Here is a 16300-nt window from a genome sequence, read left to right as displayed (position 1 = left end):
TGTTAAGGTAACTTCAAAATGTTTTGTACAATTAAATTTGTTTTTTGATTATTTAAAGAATTTTATTGCTTTAATGGAAGTCATGTCTTTTTCAAAGTTGAACTATATTACTACTGTATATGAAACTATATTATAAACAGACTTGGACTATATAGTATATGTTCGTACATTATTGTTTTTCTTAACTTAGGTAAACCTAGGTGCAATTGTCTGTACAAAATTCAATCATATCCTAACAGCCTTCAATTTCATCGAGGTACACGAACAAAAAATACTTTTCGTAAGTAGTGTTTGAGGGGCGTATATCTATAACCTCTTTCCAAAATGAAATATCAGTTTTTTTTTTTAAATCAGGTACACGACTGATTTCATATGTTAGATGTTGCAACTGAAGTTTAAGCTAGTTCTACTTAACCGATTGAACTTAAATTTCGTATCCTGATTCTGGTTTCAATTCAACCACAATATTTAATTTTTTTTTTACTCATATACATATATATTAAATTTACATATCTGTCAGTTCAGAGGCGATTTTGATTCTCGTATGAATTAAACTCTTATAACATTTTGCAGTTACCAAGACAACATAGACATTAGTTAATTTTTAAATATATAGATTTTTAACTAATTTAAAGCCAATAGAACGCCTAACAATATACTTCAATCGACTGTGTTGAATTCCACATATATGTTTAAGAAAACGAAATTGTGTTTCTTAAGTTTCATTTATCCAGGTTTCTTACGTTAAAAAAATCTATTTTTTACCATAAATAAATGGATTTTTAATCGTGTCGAGCGTTATATTGATTTTTGATAACGTATATTTTATGCACGATAATAAATTGGAAGTTCATTGTGCTCAGTTCATTCACAACAAAAAATCTCCTATTCTACAAGACGCGGTAGCGACCGGATATCGGAAATTAATTAATTATTTCGGCACGAGATTGAGAGAACTTTTGAATAAAACACGGATTACAAATTGACATATTTTTATTCGTATATCATATCGTGATTCTTTCACCTTATATTTTTAAGATTCAAGAACACGCACAATTTAAAAAAAAATGTTGTTCAAGTTTTTGCCACAAAAAATCGTGAAAATGAGTTAAATTTAGCTAGTAAATTGACTCAATGAGTACAAATGGAAAAATAATTGATATATGAAAATGTAATTCGGCGCAAGGGGTAAGGTTGGTAAGGTGCTGGCAGAGGTTCGCGGTGGTCCGGGCGGGGCGCGGCACGGTTCAGCCGCGGGGCCCGCACTGTCTCGTCTCTCGCCCTGTTGGTCGCACGTCTGGCGAACCAACACTAGTCGCGCGGTACGAGTTATTTAAGAAGTACTTAACGGTACTCAACAAGCTTCAAACTGTTTTCGAGTCTCGGAAAAGTTTTTAAGAAGAGCGGCGGTGAGGCCGAAGCGCATTCCAGCTCTTCGGGTAAGTGCCCCAAAAAATTTAACTTTTAGCGCGTAAAAGTTTGAGAGTACCCGAATCGGGCGCGACGCCGCAACAGGTAGGGCGGTATCGAGCGAAGATACGTTCACTTTTACTTTTCGTTTAAGCATCTTAATCCTGAGCCCATCCTATATCCGCCATTTTATCACCAACCCGTCGGAGCCGAACGAAACATTCCCGCTGGCAAACTGTTGCGCCTTTCAGGAGTTCAAATACTTTTAAAAACGCACGCTGTTCACGCTTTGTCGAGACTTTTGTAATATATAAAGTATTTATTTAGTTGAAAGCACGATAAAATACATATTCATTATATTTTTTGTAATTTTTAACAATCCGGTTTTTGAATATTCAACAAAGTACCTCATCATAAAATACATTAATTTTGCGAATTTATTTGTGTCAAATAAACTTTGGTGTCTGAAGCTTTTGAATAAAATTACCATGAATAATAATTAATCGGTTAAGTGAATTATTTATATATATATCTGTTTCTTTAAATGTAAGAATATTTCAATACTTGCGTACGCTTGAGAACTTAATATTTATTGCAAATAAATAAGGATCCATATTTTTGTGATCACAAAAATGTAAATTGTTTACAATCACTTTTAATGCCATCTAATCTACCATTTTTTTTTTAAATAGATAGTTAATTAGTTAATATATTTTGCGAAATGTATTTGAGTACTAAGCATTAAGCGTAGACATACATTTTTCTTAAATACGAGCATTAATACGAATACATTTAGTAGGCTCCTCATTATTGCATACGAAATAGACATTGAGAAATGTCTCGCCGACGATGATTGCGGAGATAATAGGAAAGATAATTACTACCTTCTAAACTTTGAAGAATAAAATTGAACACAGAAACAAAATAATTGGGTGAAGCACTTTTCGAAACACGCTCCGGTGAAAATGAAATTATGTTTTTTTCAAATGAATACATTTGGTTAGATTTCGGATAATAAAATTTAAGCGAAGGACTTAACTAAATATGTATGTATATAGATTTATAAGAGCGAATGACCGCAGTGTTTAATGGACGTTTCATATTTGCAGTTGCTATTTGACTAACATTATTAATTTCATATTGACCTTAAAATTACTTATTTTGATATTGCCGTTATCAGTGATTTTTGGTTTCACATTTACAAAGATTTTATAAAGGATACATTCAATTCATTGCTTTTGAATACTTTAGCACGTTTGATGTACTTATAAGTAGGCATATGATAAATTAGATCGATTGGAAAATTTGGTTCCAAGTAAAATCTTATTAATAAATAATATTGATATCAGAAAATTCATGATTTAAATTTATTAACGGATGTCTGATATAGATTTGTTCACACACAAAGGCGCCTCCACGTTTTATTATTGCCGTACCGTATACCGTGCTCATAAAATGTCTTACTATACCTGAGATGACTTATATAAGAAAACAGCAAAAAATATACAAATAATTGAGTATTAAGTACTACCACTAGAAATTATTGCTTCAAATTGATGATTTTAAGTAAAAATTCTATTGTAGAAATATAGAACCAGATACTTTTAACTAAGAGAAATCCGGCTTTCCAATGTGAATATTCTGATTGATCCTTTTGGTTCAATTGACGAATTTCAGTCACAGTTCGCCATGAGCTAGGATATTGACACGAATTTATTTCGATTATTTCACTTCTTTTAATTGAATGTACCATCTTTTTAGTATTTAAACTAATTCAATTTAGAAAATTGCCCAACGAATAGATCTCGTATTAGTTTATTTACCCTTTTCATTATTTAAATTATAAAGTCCAGTTTTATTTGTATGAATACGAATATAACATTTGGGATTTGATTACTTCTGAAACTAAGAGAGTTAGCCGTCGGGTGGAATGTGTAATTGAAAGTCGGCTAAGCTTTTTATTTGAAGATGGCGTAACGGAACCACACGTTCAATTATTTACATAGGTTCGAATATTAACACACGCGTGAACTTGTTTTTTTTTAATACAAACGTAGTCTTATTCAAGTTCATAATTTTTAAAAAGAAACGGAATTATTATAGCCGCTATGTTAAATCATCTAAAGTATACATTGTAATGTAAATTTTGTGTAAACGGCAATGTCGTGGCTGTCTAAAATTTGGAAAGATTTGACCTTCGTTTTATATATAAGTATTGTAAGAGAGGATTTTGCGAATTTTGATTTTAAAAGCTCACTGCGTCCCTCGATATTCGGATTTATCCAATCGAGCTGTTTAGACTGTGATTGTCTTAGAATTCCGAGACAAAGAAGACGATCATATACGTTTTTGTATGTTTTTAGAACATTTTGTAATAAGGTAGCTCGGTGGATAAAAAGGTTGCCTGGAAGAATTTTTATCGTGAAATTTACAATGAATTCGATTTTTCGTCCTCAAATCAAGAAGAGGATATTAAAATTTTCACGCGTTCGGATAAAATCGCCGGATTGTGAACAGCGAGCTGAACAAATTCAACGGTATGATTTCTTAGAAAATTGGCAAATAACAATCTACTTTGAATAATGCAATAGATCTTATGTCAACATCATTCAACGGGAGTTTTATTAAATATCATCAATTTAATATCAACTTTTAATAAAACGCGACGGTCAAAATTTTTACTTCTTGAATTTAATTTATAGCCTTTTAGTTTTGTAGAGGAATATTTCACGGAAAATACAGCATTTATCGGTTAGACAATATAAAACGAACAAAGTGTTTGAATTGAGTAGGTCAATATGTATGTATATCCTTTTCTCGCTACCAATCAATACGTTAATGGGACGGTAATAAATAATGTCAAGTGAATAATTATCCATTAGTGGGCTACCTACGAAGGAGTATATCGTGTCATTATGTGGGCCATTTATTAAGCAATATTTTTAATATCGATGAAGATTTCCATTATACAATATCAATATTTAACTGAATTCACTTTGAAATATAACCGTTTCTAGTATATCTAAATTATACTAAAGGAATAAAATATTTACTAATAATATATCATTTTTTTTTCAAATTTTGATTGCCCATCGGTGGGCATTGTACTACTAGAAATTTAATCATATTTAAAATAAATTTGTTAATTTATTTTTTGTTTAATTTGTTGAATAAAAAAAAGCAATTAATATCGACTTTTATTTAGTTCACGTGGGTATATCTGAAACAAAAGTCATATTTGATACCATTAAGGTTAGTTTTTAATTAAAAGTCCTTTTTTTGTCGTCGAGCCGAAAGTGAAGAAAACCTTCAAAATATTTTTTTCCTTTCAAGCTCGTTAATGAAAATTGTTGGAACAATTTGGCGTAACATTTTTTGTGGAATTCTTAAACAGCATTTTTTTAAACTACCGTTATAACTTTTGCAATATCCGTTTTGATATTTTCAGATAATTGAATCATTTTTATATGTACATAAGAGATTCTTCTTTAATTGGAATAAAGTTGTATGATTTCTATCCTATATTTTATTGTGATTAAAAAGTATATTTATAGCATATATGTTTCCGGAGGTTTCGCCCGCTTGTGAGTGTGGTCAGGTTTTATATCGTATCCTGTACCCCTGACAGCGTGTTTGCATAATTCAATGATGATCAATCGAGTAGCTTATAATATTAATTAGTTTACGGTTTATCTAACACGTATAAAATATTACTGCGCTGCTTTCTGCTAGGTGTGCGTCAGCCTTTAGATCAGGATATGTGAGGTGGGCTTATTTGAGTTGCATTAAAACCTATTTCTCAGTAATTATGAAAAAAAAAATTGACAATATTTAATTCATTAAGATAATTTATAGTTTCCTATTTGTTTTGTAAATTCTTTTGAAAAAATGTTTTTTTCCTATATACTAATACGGTAATCAGAAAACACACGAACGGGTGAGTATAGAATGCCACAGTTAAAATTTATATGAAAAAGGAGAGTATAATGCTTAACATTTTTATAGAATATGCATTAGAAATCGATTAAATTATTAAAATATCAGACACACTGCCATGCGCTTGGCACAGTATACACATACTTAATATGTAACATCCATGGCTTACGTTCGAACTGACAATGACATTTTTTTGTATTTACAAGCTTTTATTTAGCTTGCAATGCAAGTATGTACGGGTGAAATCTTGCAACTCTATTTAGAAGCAGATATCTTTAACCGATTGAGTTGAAATTTTGTATACTCGTTCAGTTTGGATAACAATGCATGGTTAATCAAATAAAAGGACTTGCTATGAATAATTCGAGAAATGACGTAACGTTACTCTTAATCCAATATGGGGGATCTTTAACCGATTGAGCTGAAATTTTGTATACATATTCAGCTTGGATTAAGCTTTTTTTGATCAGATGTCATTTTTAATCCTGCATGGCGGAACACCCAAGATGGCGGATATCTTTTTTAATTCATTCCTACAATATGGGTATCAAATGAAGGGGCTTGCTGAGAATAAGTCAAATACTAAAGTGACATCACTGTAAACCAATACTATGGAATAATTTTCTAGTGCCTATGATATGGGTATCAAATTAAAGGACAAACTGAGAATACGAATGCGAGTTTAAAAATAAAAATTTAAAAAATAATTAAAAGTAAAAAACCTCTTTAACACGCTTTTATTAGCTTCAATTGTAACTAACGCTGTATGTAAGAAAATCTTGGAATCTTAATTTGACCCACTTTCCGGTCTTCGATTAGGATGAAATTTTGCACGCGCGCTGAGTTCTGATGACAATACACGACTAGCTAAGAAACGTCATTACAAATCTAATATGGCGGCCTCCCCAAGATGGCGGACTGGCTGTTTGAAATCCACCCCCATGATGTGGATATCAAATGAAAGGGTTTGCTGTCAGGAATACGAAAAAAAATAGTCACGTGACTTAAATCGAATATGGCGGACGTCCAAGATGGCGGACAGGCTATTTTGAAATGCACCCCCATGATATGGGTATCAAATGAAAGGGTTTGCTGTCAGAAATACGAAAAAAATAGTCACGTCTTAAATCCAACATGGCGAACATCCAAGATGGCGGATTGGCTATTTGAAATGCAGGGTGCATTTCAAATAGGATGATATGAGTATTAAATGAAAGGTTTTGCTTTTGTAATTTTTAGTGCGCGCTAAAAGCGTGTTTTTTTAGTTTTTTAAACTATTATGAAATAAATGCTTGTTCTTAAAAAGGTTTATCAATTTTTATTTTTTTTAATTTCAACCGGTTTTACCGGTAACCGAAACCGATAAAAAAAAAACTTTTATTATAAATTTGTTTTGCACGGTGTTATACTTAAAGAAAGTAGCTAATATATTTTAAAGCTATGAGTTTTTTCTTCCGTGATTATAACTAATACTTAATAATAGCCTACAAATAAAGTCAAATTAATATATTGTAATTTTTTCTTTTACTTTTTCTAAATAATGTAAATAATCCATAAACGAATCTATCCGAAACAATCGGATAAATCAAAATAATTTTGTATCCGTCACCGTATTTGAATCCATATCCAGATCCGATATGACATATCCATAATCTCCCTGATTGTGACAATGACAACTCATTTTTCCTGTCTTTCGAATTAATTTATCTTGTATTTATGTTAGCTATATAAGACGGCCGAAGAAACAACCATTAATAAGAAACAAATACATATACACAGTACCGAATGTTTTCATAAGCTTCCTATTACAATATTGGACATTGTGTTGTTAAACTTTTATCCGCAAATATAGGAAATAAGGATGCAAATTCCGCGCTGGGCAAATCCGTCAGTAACGCCCAATCGAACAAGTTTAACGACGTACATCTTAATATCCATTCACTTTTTAAGAATTCCAATGGAAAGTTTACAATTTTCAGTTATGGAAGATTAAATTATATACGGTAGTGGATCAGTATCATGATATTAAAATTTGTATATTATGGAAAGAAAAGTAAGTTTTTCAAAGGATTAAATATATAGATATACATTTGTACTTATATACATAACTAAGCTCCTTAAATGGCCATATGTTTTGAAGCGTTTATAAAATACTATTTTAAAATGAATTCAAGTAGTAATACAAATATATAGAGTTTCTTTGTTTATCGTGCTTTCACGCTTCGAAGCCTTAACCGACCTACGGAGCAATCATACGGATAGTTTAGACTCGGAGACAAAAATAGACTTTTATATCCCGGTTTGAAAAATAGCACTAAAATGGTACGACGAATAGTTCAATATATAAAATACCTAGCAATATTATAATATCCTATATTTAGCTACATAAACAGGGCGAAAAAGTCGTAACGTATGTACATGTACATGGCTACTTACATACGGACTGTATTTCGTAAAAAGATACTGCTTATCTAAGAGTCAAAATAAAACTAATTATCTCTGCTGTATATATATTAAAGACTGGATAAATATACAGATATTTAATCAATCCGTTTATTTTAATTAAAGTTTAGAGAATACCACACTATAAAAATGTTCTCTAAATTAAACATTAATTACATTTATAAGAATTTTAGTGATAAATACCTATTGAAGAAATGATATTAGAATCTGTTATCCTTAGGAATACTCAAATGACTATTCTGAATATAAAAATATATATTTTTTATGAATTTTATAAGCTTATTTTAAGCGAAGAAAATATTTTCTTATTCGATATGATATAGAGACGAATAAAGACTCATCACTTAAATATTTTTAGGTTTTCGTTGCTGTTATTAAAGTAACGAATATAAGATTTCTTTGTCGGTTCGTATGTACGTTATCTGTCAACTATCCTACTTAGAAAAAATAGCTACTTTAAAATTTAGGAATATTATTGTATAAGAATGGCCTTTTCCTATTTATTTTTATCATACGTCAATATGAAAATAACACGATAAATATTTTCTATGTTTTCGGCGAAAATAATTTAAGTATTGATTTACTGAGAGTCCGGACTACAATTCATAATATTTAGTGTTGCAATAATTTATTGAATTATAGCTTGAATTCGTATTTATTGAACTTATTATAACCGAGTATTTTACAATATATAATATGTTATAGAAGTTGCGAGTTGTAGAAATTACATTTATAATAATAATAACTAATATTTTATTGTAATTAATTATTTGCATGCTATTAAATACTATGTTTAATTACGCCGCAGAAGTAGAACTTATCAAGCGCGTGTCATGTTTGACATTTTACTGTCTTTTTTGTTTGATTTACTCTGACTCACTGATTTTACGTCAGGGAAAAAATGGTTTAAGATTTTGGCACTGTGGTTATATTTATAAAAAAAACTGTATATTTGAAAGACTGTCGAATATTTGACTGATTTCCTCTAATAATCAGACTAATCACGGTTTTATTGGCATGTAATTATTGACAATTATTAATATAACAATATGCCCATTTCGCTGATATTTGCGAAGAATAGTTGCGTAGTTGTTTTTGTCGTAAATCGAAACGTTATATTATTAATAATTTTAATTGATATTTCTTGTTCTGTAAAAATAACAACCCTACAAAATGCAACAGTATTATTTTTTCGTTTTGATGAGTCGATTGAGTGTTACTCTCTTCTATAGCAAATATTTGTGATAGTATATTGTTTTTTGATTAATCACTTCTAACGCGTGAAAATGTAATTAAGACTAAAATCTTTTTTGCGATTTGCTGCCTTAAAGATGTTTTATTATAAATTGAATATGTGCAAGAAATTGATTTTAAAAATCCCACCTAAATTGCCTGAAGAGTTGACACTTAGAACATTCGACAAGACCGCTGCTTAAACTTTTTTTTTGTGATGTCACGGAAGTTACAAATCACTGAATACATATCTTGGAATAAGAGCCATAGTACGATTTTGTACAGAAATACTTATGTAAAAAAAAAAATATATATATATATATGTGTGCTTATTACAAATATTTTGCAATATTTGTAAATCTATAAATATTATATAAACTAATTGCAACAAATTACATTAAATATTAATAAAAGTCAGAAAACATTAACCTTTACTCGAATATCGCTTTTAAATAACGTATAAAATCAATACTCGTCTGACATGTTTTTTGTAAATATCATAACATTGTAAAGGTTCTGAACTATTAAAATTATTTTTTATCATAATTTTAGGAAACAATCATAACTAGATACGAAATTAATTAAAATTTATTCATTTTAAAATAACATTTTTAAACTCAGGAAATAGTTGAGACTATTAGACATCGACGCGGTTGAGGTTACAACTATGAGAACTGTACACGCATTATGAATGCCTGCCGTAAAAAAAATACTATTTTGTAACTATGCCTTGCAAAATTTTACATTAAACATCGAATAGCAATATTAGAACTAATTGTATATAATTGTGTGATAATTGAAATAAAAAAAAATTTTTTTTAAACATTTAATAAAAGAATAAGCCGATTTAACTAAAAGTAATTTTAGATAAACTACTCGTAACTACCGTTTAATGGTGATGATAAGAGACTACGAAAAAGTACATTGCATCGCACTTAAGGGTGTGGTGTGGCCTAGTTTTCCTAACGTACATCCAACGCCGCTTGTTTAACAGGTAACCGAAAATTATTACTTCCATATACACATGAACAACAGAAGCGGTCGTAATAAAGGACAAAGACCTTTATAGCATTAATACATGCCTAAGTTCCATTAGTTGAATTCTAAGCATTAGCATTTTAAGCAAAATTAAACCAGACGTTTTAACAAAACAATCAGTTTTGTGGTGAAAATTTAAATATTTAATTTACATTTTCGTTTTGTGCGAACTTTCTTTGCCTGTATTTAGATTATCCTAAATATTTTCCCTTCATATATTTAAATAATAAGTATTATAACGAATTATTCTCAGAATTATCATATTATATGTGAAGTAATTAAAATTGAGTAAAATATGGCATTTTACTGTTTCAGTCTTTTACAAAGATGTTATCTGTGTTTCAAAGGGAATACTGATGACTCACCATTCCTTTATAAGCTTAAAGATTGTGCTAGAAAGGACAACAATAGTAGTAAAATACCAAGACTTTAACATTTAAATTCAAAGCTGAAAACCATTTCAGAAACCACTTCCAGTTGATGCTTGTGGTAATTGAATAAAGAGAAAGCATTCCGAAATCACTAAAACGATTCGGAAAGATTTCTCATTTATATAATATTTATTATAACTTCTAAAATAACTTAAATAACTAAATATATAATGCTTCTCTGTAATAATTGTCATTTCGAATAGGATTATCCGTAATATTTCTGTCGCAAATCATGGACCGCACACTGCAATAACGAAACTAGCTATTGTTGGATGAGTCCAACAATAGCTAATTTCGTTATTCCAGTGTGCGGTAAACTGTTATTAGACAGTAGACATTTGAATAGTGAATTATTTATTTCAACCATTATACAATCTGAAATAGAGATTTTCTAAGTTACTAAAAATAAATATCATTAAAGATAGATTATTTTGCAAAACAAACGTTTTAGTCTACGTTAAGGAGCAATGACATCATAATGAGTTCGACTTGCGATTGTATTGTATTTTAGGCTTATAACAGCTTCGTTATCGACATTCCGTCGTGACGTTAGTTCCCCGACATTTCATGTCAAAGATACAAGTCATGAAATATGAATGCATACTCTACAATCGTTTATGTTGTTTTTTTTTAAACTACGAACTGTGAAACGCATATGTTAAAATATTCGATCTGCATAACCCACTGACCTGAAATTTCACTAAAACGTGCAACGTTCAAACATGTTTGGAATTCTTTGATACGTAGAGTAAAATTTACTGTTTCATTGAGTAATAAATATGTAGGAATATAGTTTAAGGCCGAAGGTGTTATTAACTATTGCCAATGGTAGTATTATTGTCTCCCTTCTTTTATACAACTGTAGAACGGATATATTAAGGATTCTCACTTTGTCCAATCTCCGCCGCTGTGAAATTGTGTATTTGTCTATATCTGTCTGTCTGTCTGTCTTGATAGTCGCTTACAGCTGTCTGTCCTAGTGTATGATTAGATCTTTAAAATTACACAACGGATTTTGATGCGGTTTTGTTATAATAGATAGAGTAATACAGGAGGCTGGTTTATGTTTATAATGCATGGACAATATAGTAGAGAAACACAGATAATTTTAAAGGTTTCTAATATGATGTGGTAAATAAACACATTTTTTTGCGCTTACATTGCAAACGCTGGCTGAACTCTACGATATAGTACAAAATAATGTACTACAGTATTGTACACCTTAAAGAGGTATTAAAAAAAATCTGCGATGTCTATCTCTTAGGGATAACCCACAATAACCATTTTTATCCTTTACATTTTGCGAGAATTAATGGAGAAATAAAGCCTCCTGAAATCCTTATCCAGTTAAGTACCTCAAATGCAATGTGCGTTTAATATAGATCAATATGGCCCATTACAGCATGTAAATTAAATTATTATTTGCGAAGATATTACAGATTTAAAACGCAGAGACATTGCGGTTTGTATTATCTATTGACTGAAAAACTGTTAACGTTTTACCTATATCATGGTATGTAAATTTTTATCTAAATGTTACGAACCTTTATTATAAATATATTTTTGCAAAATTCTTGCGAAACCTTAATAATATAAATTGACATGCATGTCGTAGCCTACGCGATCCAAAGTTGGTGGATGTAAGATGTGTCATGGGTTGATTGATAAAAAAAATATCTATTAAATTCGCAGCTTTCAGTCAAGCCCTATTATGTTTGTCGCGTCGCTACGATATCGGCACGTTCACAGGATTTAATTTTGAGTTTCGCTTTTATGTAATATAAGGTAGGTATTTTAAATGCAACATTTTAAAGGCTGCGAATTTAAAAACTACAACGATTTTTTAAGGTTAATGATTATAGACTTCTCGTATTTGGAATACATATTTCAGGAATTAGCTTCAAATATTCTCAAAAGGAAAAACGGGCAATAAGACATTCATAGTGTTTACATTTTGTTGCATAGTCCGTGATATTTATATCATTTTTTTTTTGTTTTCGCTAACGTCATAAGTCAATTTCAGTGTGTCCCAGTGTCAAAGTCGAGATAATGTAATTTCGTCTTAAATCAACAAAAAAAAACGTTTGCGTATCAAAATATTACACACAGCACTCTGGAAAATTAAAATACGGGGAATGTCGTGTTCACGGTCAGGATTTGTTACGTTATAACATGATTTAAAAAGTAAAAATCTAATCGAATAAAAGTATGTTGCACAGGACTGTTTTTGATCACACTCTGCTTTTAACCTTCATAAACTCAAATGAAATAGAGAAATTGGATTCGATGAATTTGTAACTTCCTAACTAACTAACAATAACAGTTTAAAAAATACTGTCATAGAACGATTTCCAACAATGTTTCTCAACTCTGGAAAGTTGTAAGAGGTAATATTATATTAATTAAATGTTATGTTAAAGAACTGCCACTGATCTCTTGATATCTAACTCTTAAAGTATTATCTTCAATTGATTTTATTGTTAAAGTTTTTAGAACACAACTTATCATTGTAAGCCAGTGAAGTTACACTTCACTGAATTCAATTTTATAGAATAAAACTATTAATCGGTAAGTAAGATTTTTCTCGCTTTATGTAATCATTCAACTGCCTTTAGGCTTAGTGGTTAATTTTAATGATATACTCTGAAGATTATAATTTCGGATTCAAATCCTGGTATAGAACTGAATAAGTTTTCTATATGAAGAAATCTTGATAAACGTATTACCGTGACGTATATTTGCAATCGTCAGTGTTTACGTAATTAATTATACGAGTAAAAGAAGTAAATCGTTAAGATCTTCAGCCAACCAGAGGAGCGCATTCCACGGCGCAACACCAATTCCAATTGGTGTACACTTGTGACCGATTTTCAGATGCCACATGACACATGCAGGTATCCTAACTATGTTTTACTTCACGGTCGAGCATGGAATTAGTTCCCCATAAAAATTCCCATGAAAAGTGGCAATTACCCAGATTAACTCGTAATCAACGTTTAGTTTCTCGTTTACAATTTACAAATTAAAAAAATAATAATAAAATTCGAAAGAAATTCTAAACTTTCAATTGAAAATTTGTCTGAAATATTTGTACAATATACACCAAGGAACTGACAACGTGTTCGCGTTAATTTGCATATTAAAAGAAGTACATAAGGACTCCGATTTTTAGAAGTAAAATATATGTAAGGCCGTAAAAGCAAATGAAATAAAATGTATCTGTAATTAATTTCTAATCTAAACTAACATAATATAAATTAGGACAAATTATATTATATTTATATCGTTTAAAATAATATTAATACATAGTTATTAATAATTTCACAAAAATATAATTGAATGTAATAATCGAATAAAGTTTAAATAATTACATGGGCATCGTTCAGTATTTCAATTAACTTAATCTGCATTATTTAGCCAGAATGAAGAGTAGTATTAATGGATAAAACGATATTCTTTTCTTGAAGAAAGAGCTCTTTGTCTGTAAATTAGTTTAAAACGGTTTATATTTTAACATTGATTTAACTAAGTTACAGTCAATGGTTGAAATGACCAAGATCTTCGAGAATAAACTAAGATAATATAGGCTAAAAGGATAACCTAATACAACTTATCTTCTTGGAATTTATTAAGCTTGCGTTAATATTTTTTTTTATTTTGTTGGTAGTGCACACCTCGGTCGCTCAGTGCTCTATTATTTATTTGTGACTGCATCTGTACTTAAGGTTGTTCTGAGATGTGTTTTATATAAAGCGTTATTAATTTATTTATTTAAAATGGATACGTGTACTGTCAAATGAGAAATCTGTCCAAAGATATTGGCATTAAAAGATTTATTAACCTCATTATTTCGATCACATCGCAGATGCGCCATCTCGGGACTAAGATATTGAGTCAGTTGTGAATGAATTTTAGCACCGACAAACTCGCAATTAAAAAACTTATAACAGCTAAGATGAATAATAAGTGCATGGTACCTACCCAAAGCGATTTACTCAAAGCCCTATCACCAAGTGATACAATGATAAATTATAAAATCAACCCAAAGAAACATCTAGGTATTATAATTTAAGCTGGGTTTTCACTCGCATAGGTCCAGAACCTGACACATAAAACTGTCGGCCCTGGGTCTAAACGGTAAACACTTTCCGGTCGTGTCGAGCAGCCGCCCCATCGGATTATGAGCATAAGTGAATAGAGAGTGCACCTTTATTTACGCATTTACTTTTACACTTTAATACCTCCAAAGAGTTCCCTCCCTGGATAAAATGTTATTAATAAAATTTTACGAAAATTTGTTATTTGTATATGTTGTAAATATGAAATTCGTTTTGACACTATGAACTGCTAACTATTCTTCAATCACATTGGTAACGGTAAGTTAAAATCTAGTAATTATTTAATAGTAAAAGTCGTTACATTTATTTACAGCCTGTATATATCTCACAGCTGGGCGAAGGCCTTATTTTCTTATCAGGAGAAAGATTTGGAATTTATTCCACCGAGCCGTGTTAATGCGAATCGATGGACACCCATGTGTCAGATTTCACGAAGGTGCCGACTGAAACTGCAATAATCGGTCAAGATTCACGCCTTGTTAGTACTGAGCGATCTTGGAATTCCTTAAGAATTAAATAAAGAACAGTAATCTAGCTTCATTTATATAAATCATATTCAGTTGTTTTTATTATACTCGTAATCGAGTGACAAATATCAAAATCAAATATTTATATTTACAATACAAAATGATAAACATATATACAATAAAATGTCAGTTTAAACAATTAATTTATTAATATTTGAATAATGAATATTGTAATTTAATTATCTAAAACTAACGACTAATTAATTTATATTAACATGATTCGTGACTATTTAACTGGAAAATATTATGGAATATTCGGAATAGCTGCTTTTTGTAAAAGCTCTGTTAGTCGAACATTGACTACCTATCTGTTTATAAAATACTCCGAGTATATTAAAACTTCGATATTTAAAATTATATTGTCTCTATATATAAGTATAAACACAAATAAGATTGATTTTCAGTAAATAATTACTTGAGATTTCGGAGTAGTCGCGTTCAGTAGCGGATATTAGGGTCATGTTAAAAATGTTTCGAAGGATAAGTATCCTTATAGCTCATGCGGTATTAAAATACACTATAATATTGCTTCAAATTATAACTGGATTAAAATAACGGTGTGTTCATTTAATCAGAATTTATTTATTATTTATTAGAGATCGTTTTATTAAGTAATAATCGAAATTTATAATTAATATTAATTTGTACATTTCTATACTCCTTAAAGACAAAATACAATATGGCGATCACCAGTTACAAAGTAATAGCGTTTAATTTTGAAATTTAAATTAGTTTATCTGTAACACACACAGCTACATAAAAAATATATTTAAAAAAGGACACACCATTTTATATAATATAATAATAAGATGCAAAGCAGTTTATCGTAAGTACGATTATACTCAGGGAACTTCAACGCTGATTTACAGTGACCGCCTCTAAAAATAAATCGTTACGATATAAAATAAACGTATAATTGACATCATTATGAATACTCACTAAAATAAAAAAAAAATAGTCAATTAAAACAACGTCCAACATACAAAGAGAAAAAATTAAAGTAAAACTAAATATTATATCAGTAAATAATATCAACTACCAACCACAATAATATATTTTTAAATAATGTACAACTTGTATGCAACCAAATTCAAATACGGCACTTACAATACAGTCAGTCCGACTTGGATTTTGTAAAATTATA

General features: G+C 30.0%; 1 protein-coding gene across 2 annotated transcripts in view; it reads left to right on the top strand.

The window, feature by feature from the left end:
* Nucleotides 1-1289: 1289 nt before the first annotated feature.
* The window catches only part of Bma (black match), a 171813-nt gene continuing 156802 nt past the window's right edge, over nt 1290-16300 (top strand). For both annotated transcript variants that reach the window (XM_026644507.2, XM_026644506.2), the window contains exon 1: nt 1290-1439. The gene's annotated coding sequence lies outside the window, so the exon portion shown is untranslated. The remainder of the gene's footprint in view (nt 1440-16300) is intronic.

This window comes from Vanessa tameamea, chromosome Z (assembly GCF_037043105.1).
Source record: "Vanessa tameamea isolate UH-Manoa-2023 chromosome Z, ilVanTame1 primary haplotype, whole genome shotgun sequence".
NCBI lineage: Eukaryota > Metazoa > Arthropoda > Insecta > Lepidoptera > Nymphalidae > Vanessa > Vanessa tameamea.
This window is presented reverse-complemented; position numbering and strand designations above follow the sequence as displayed.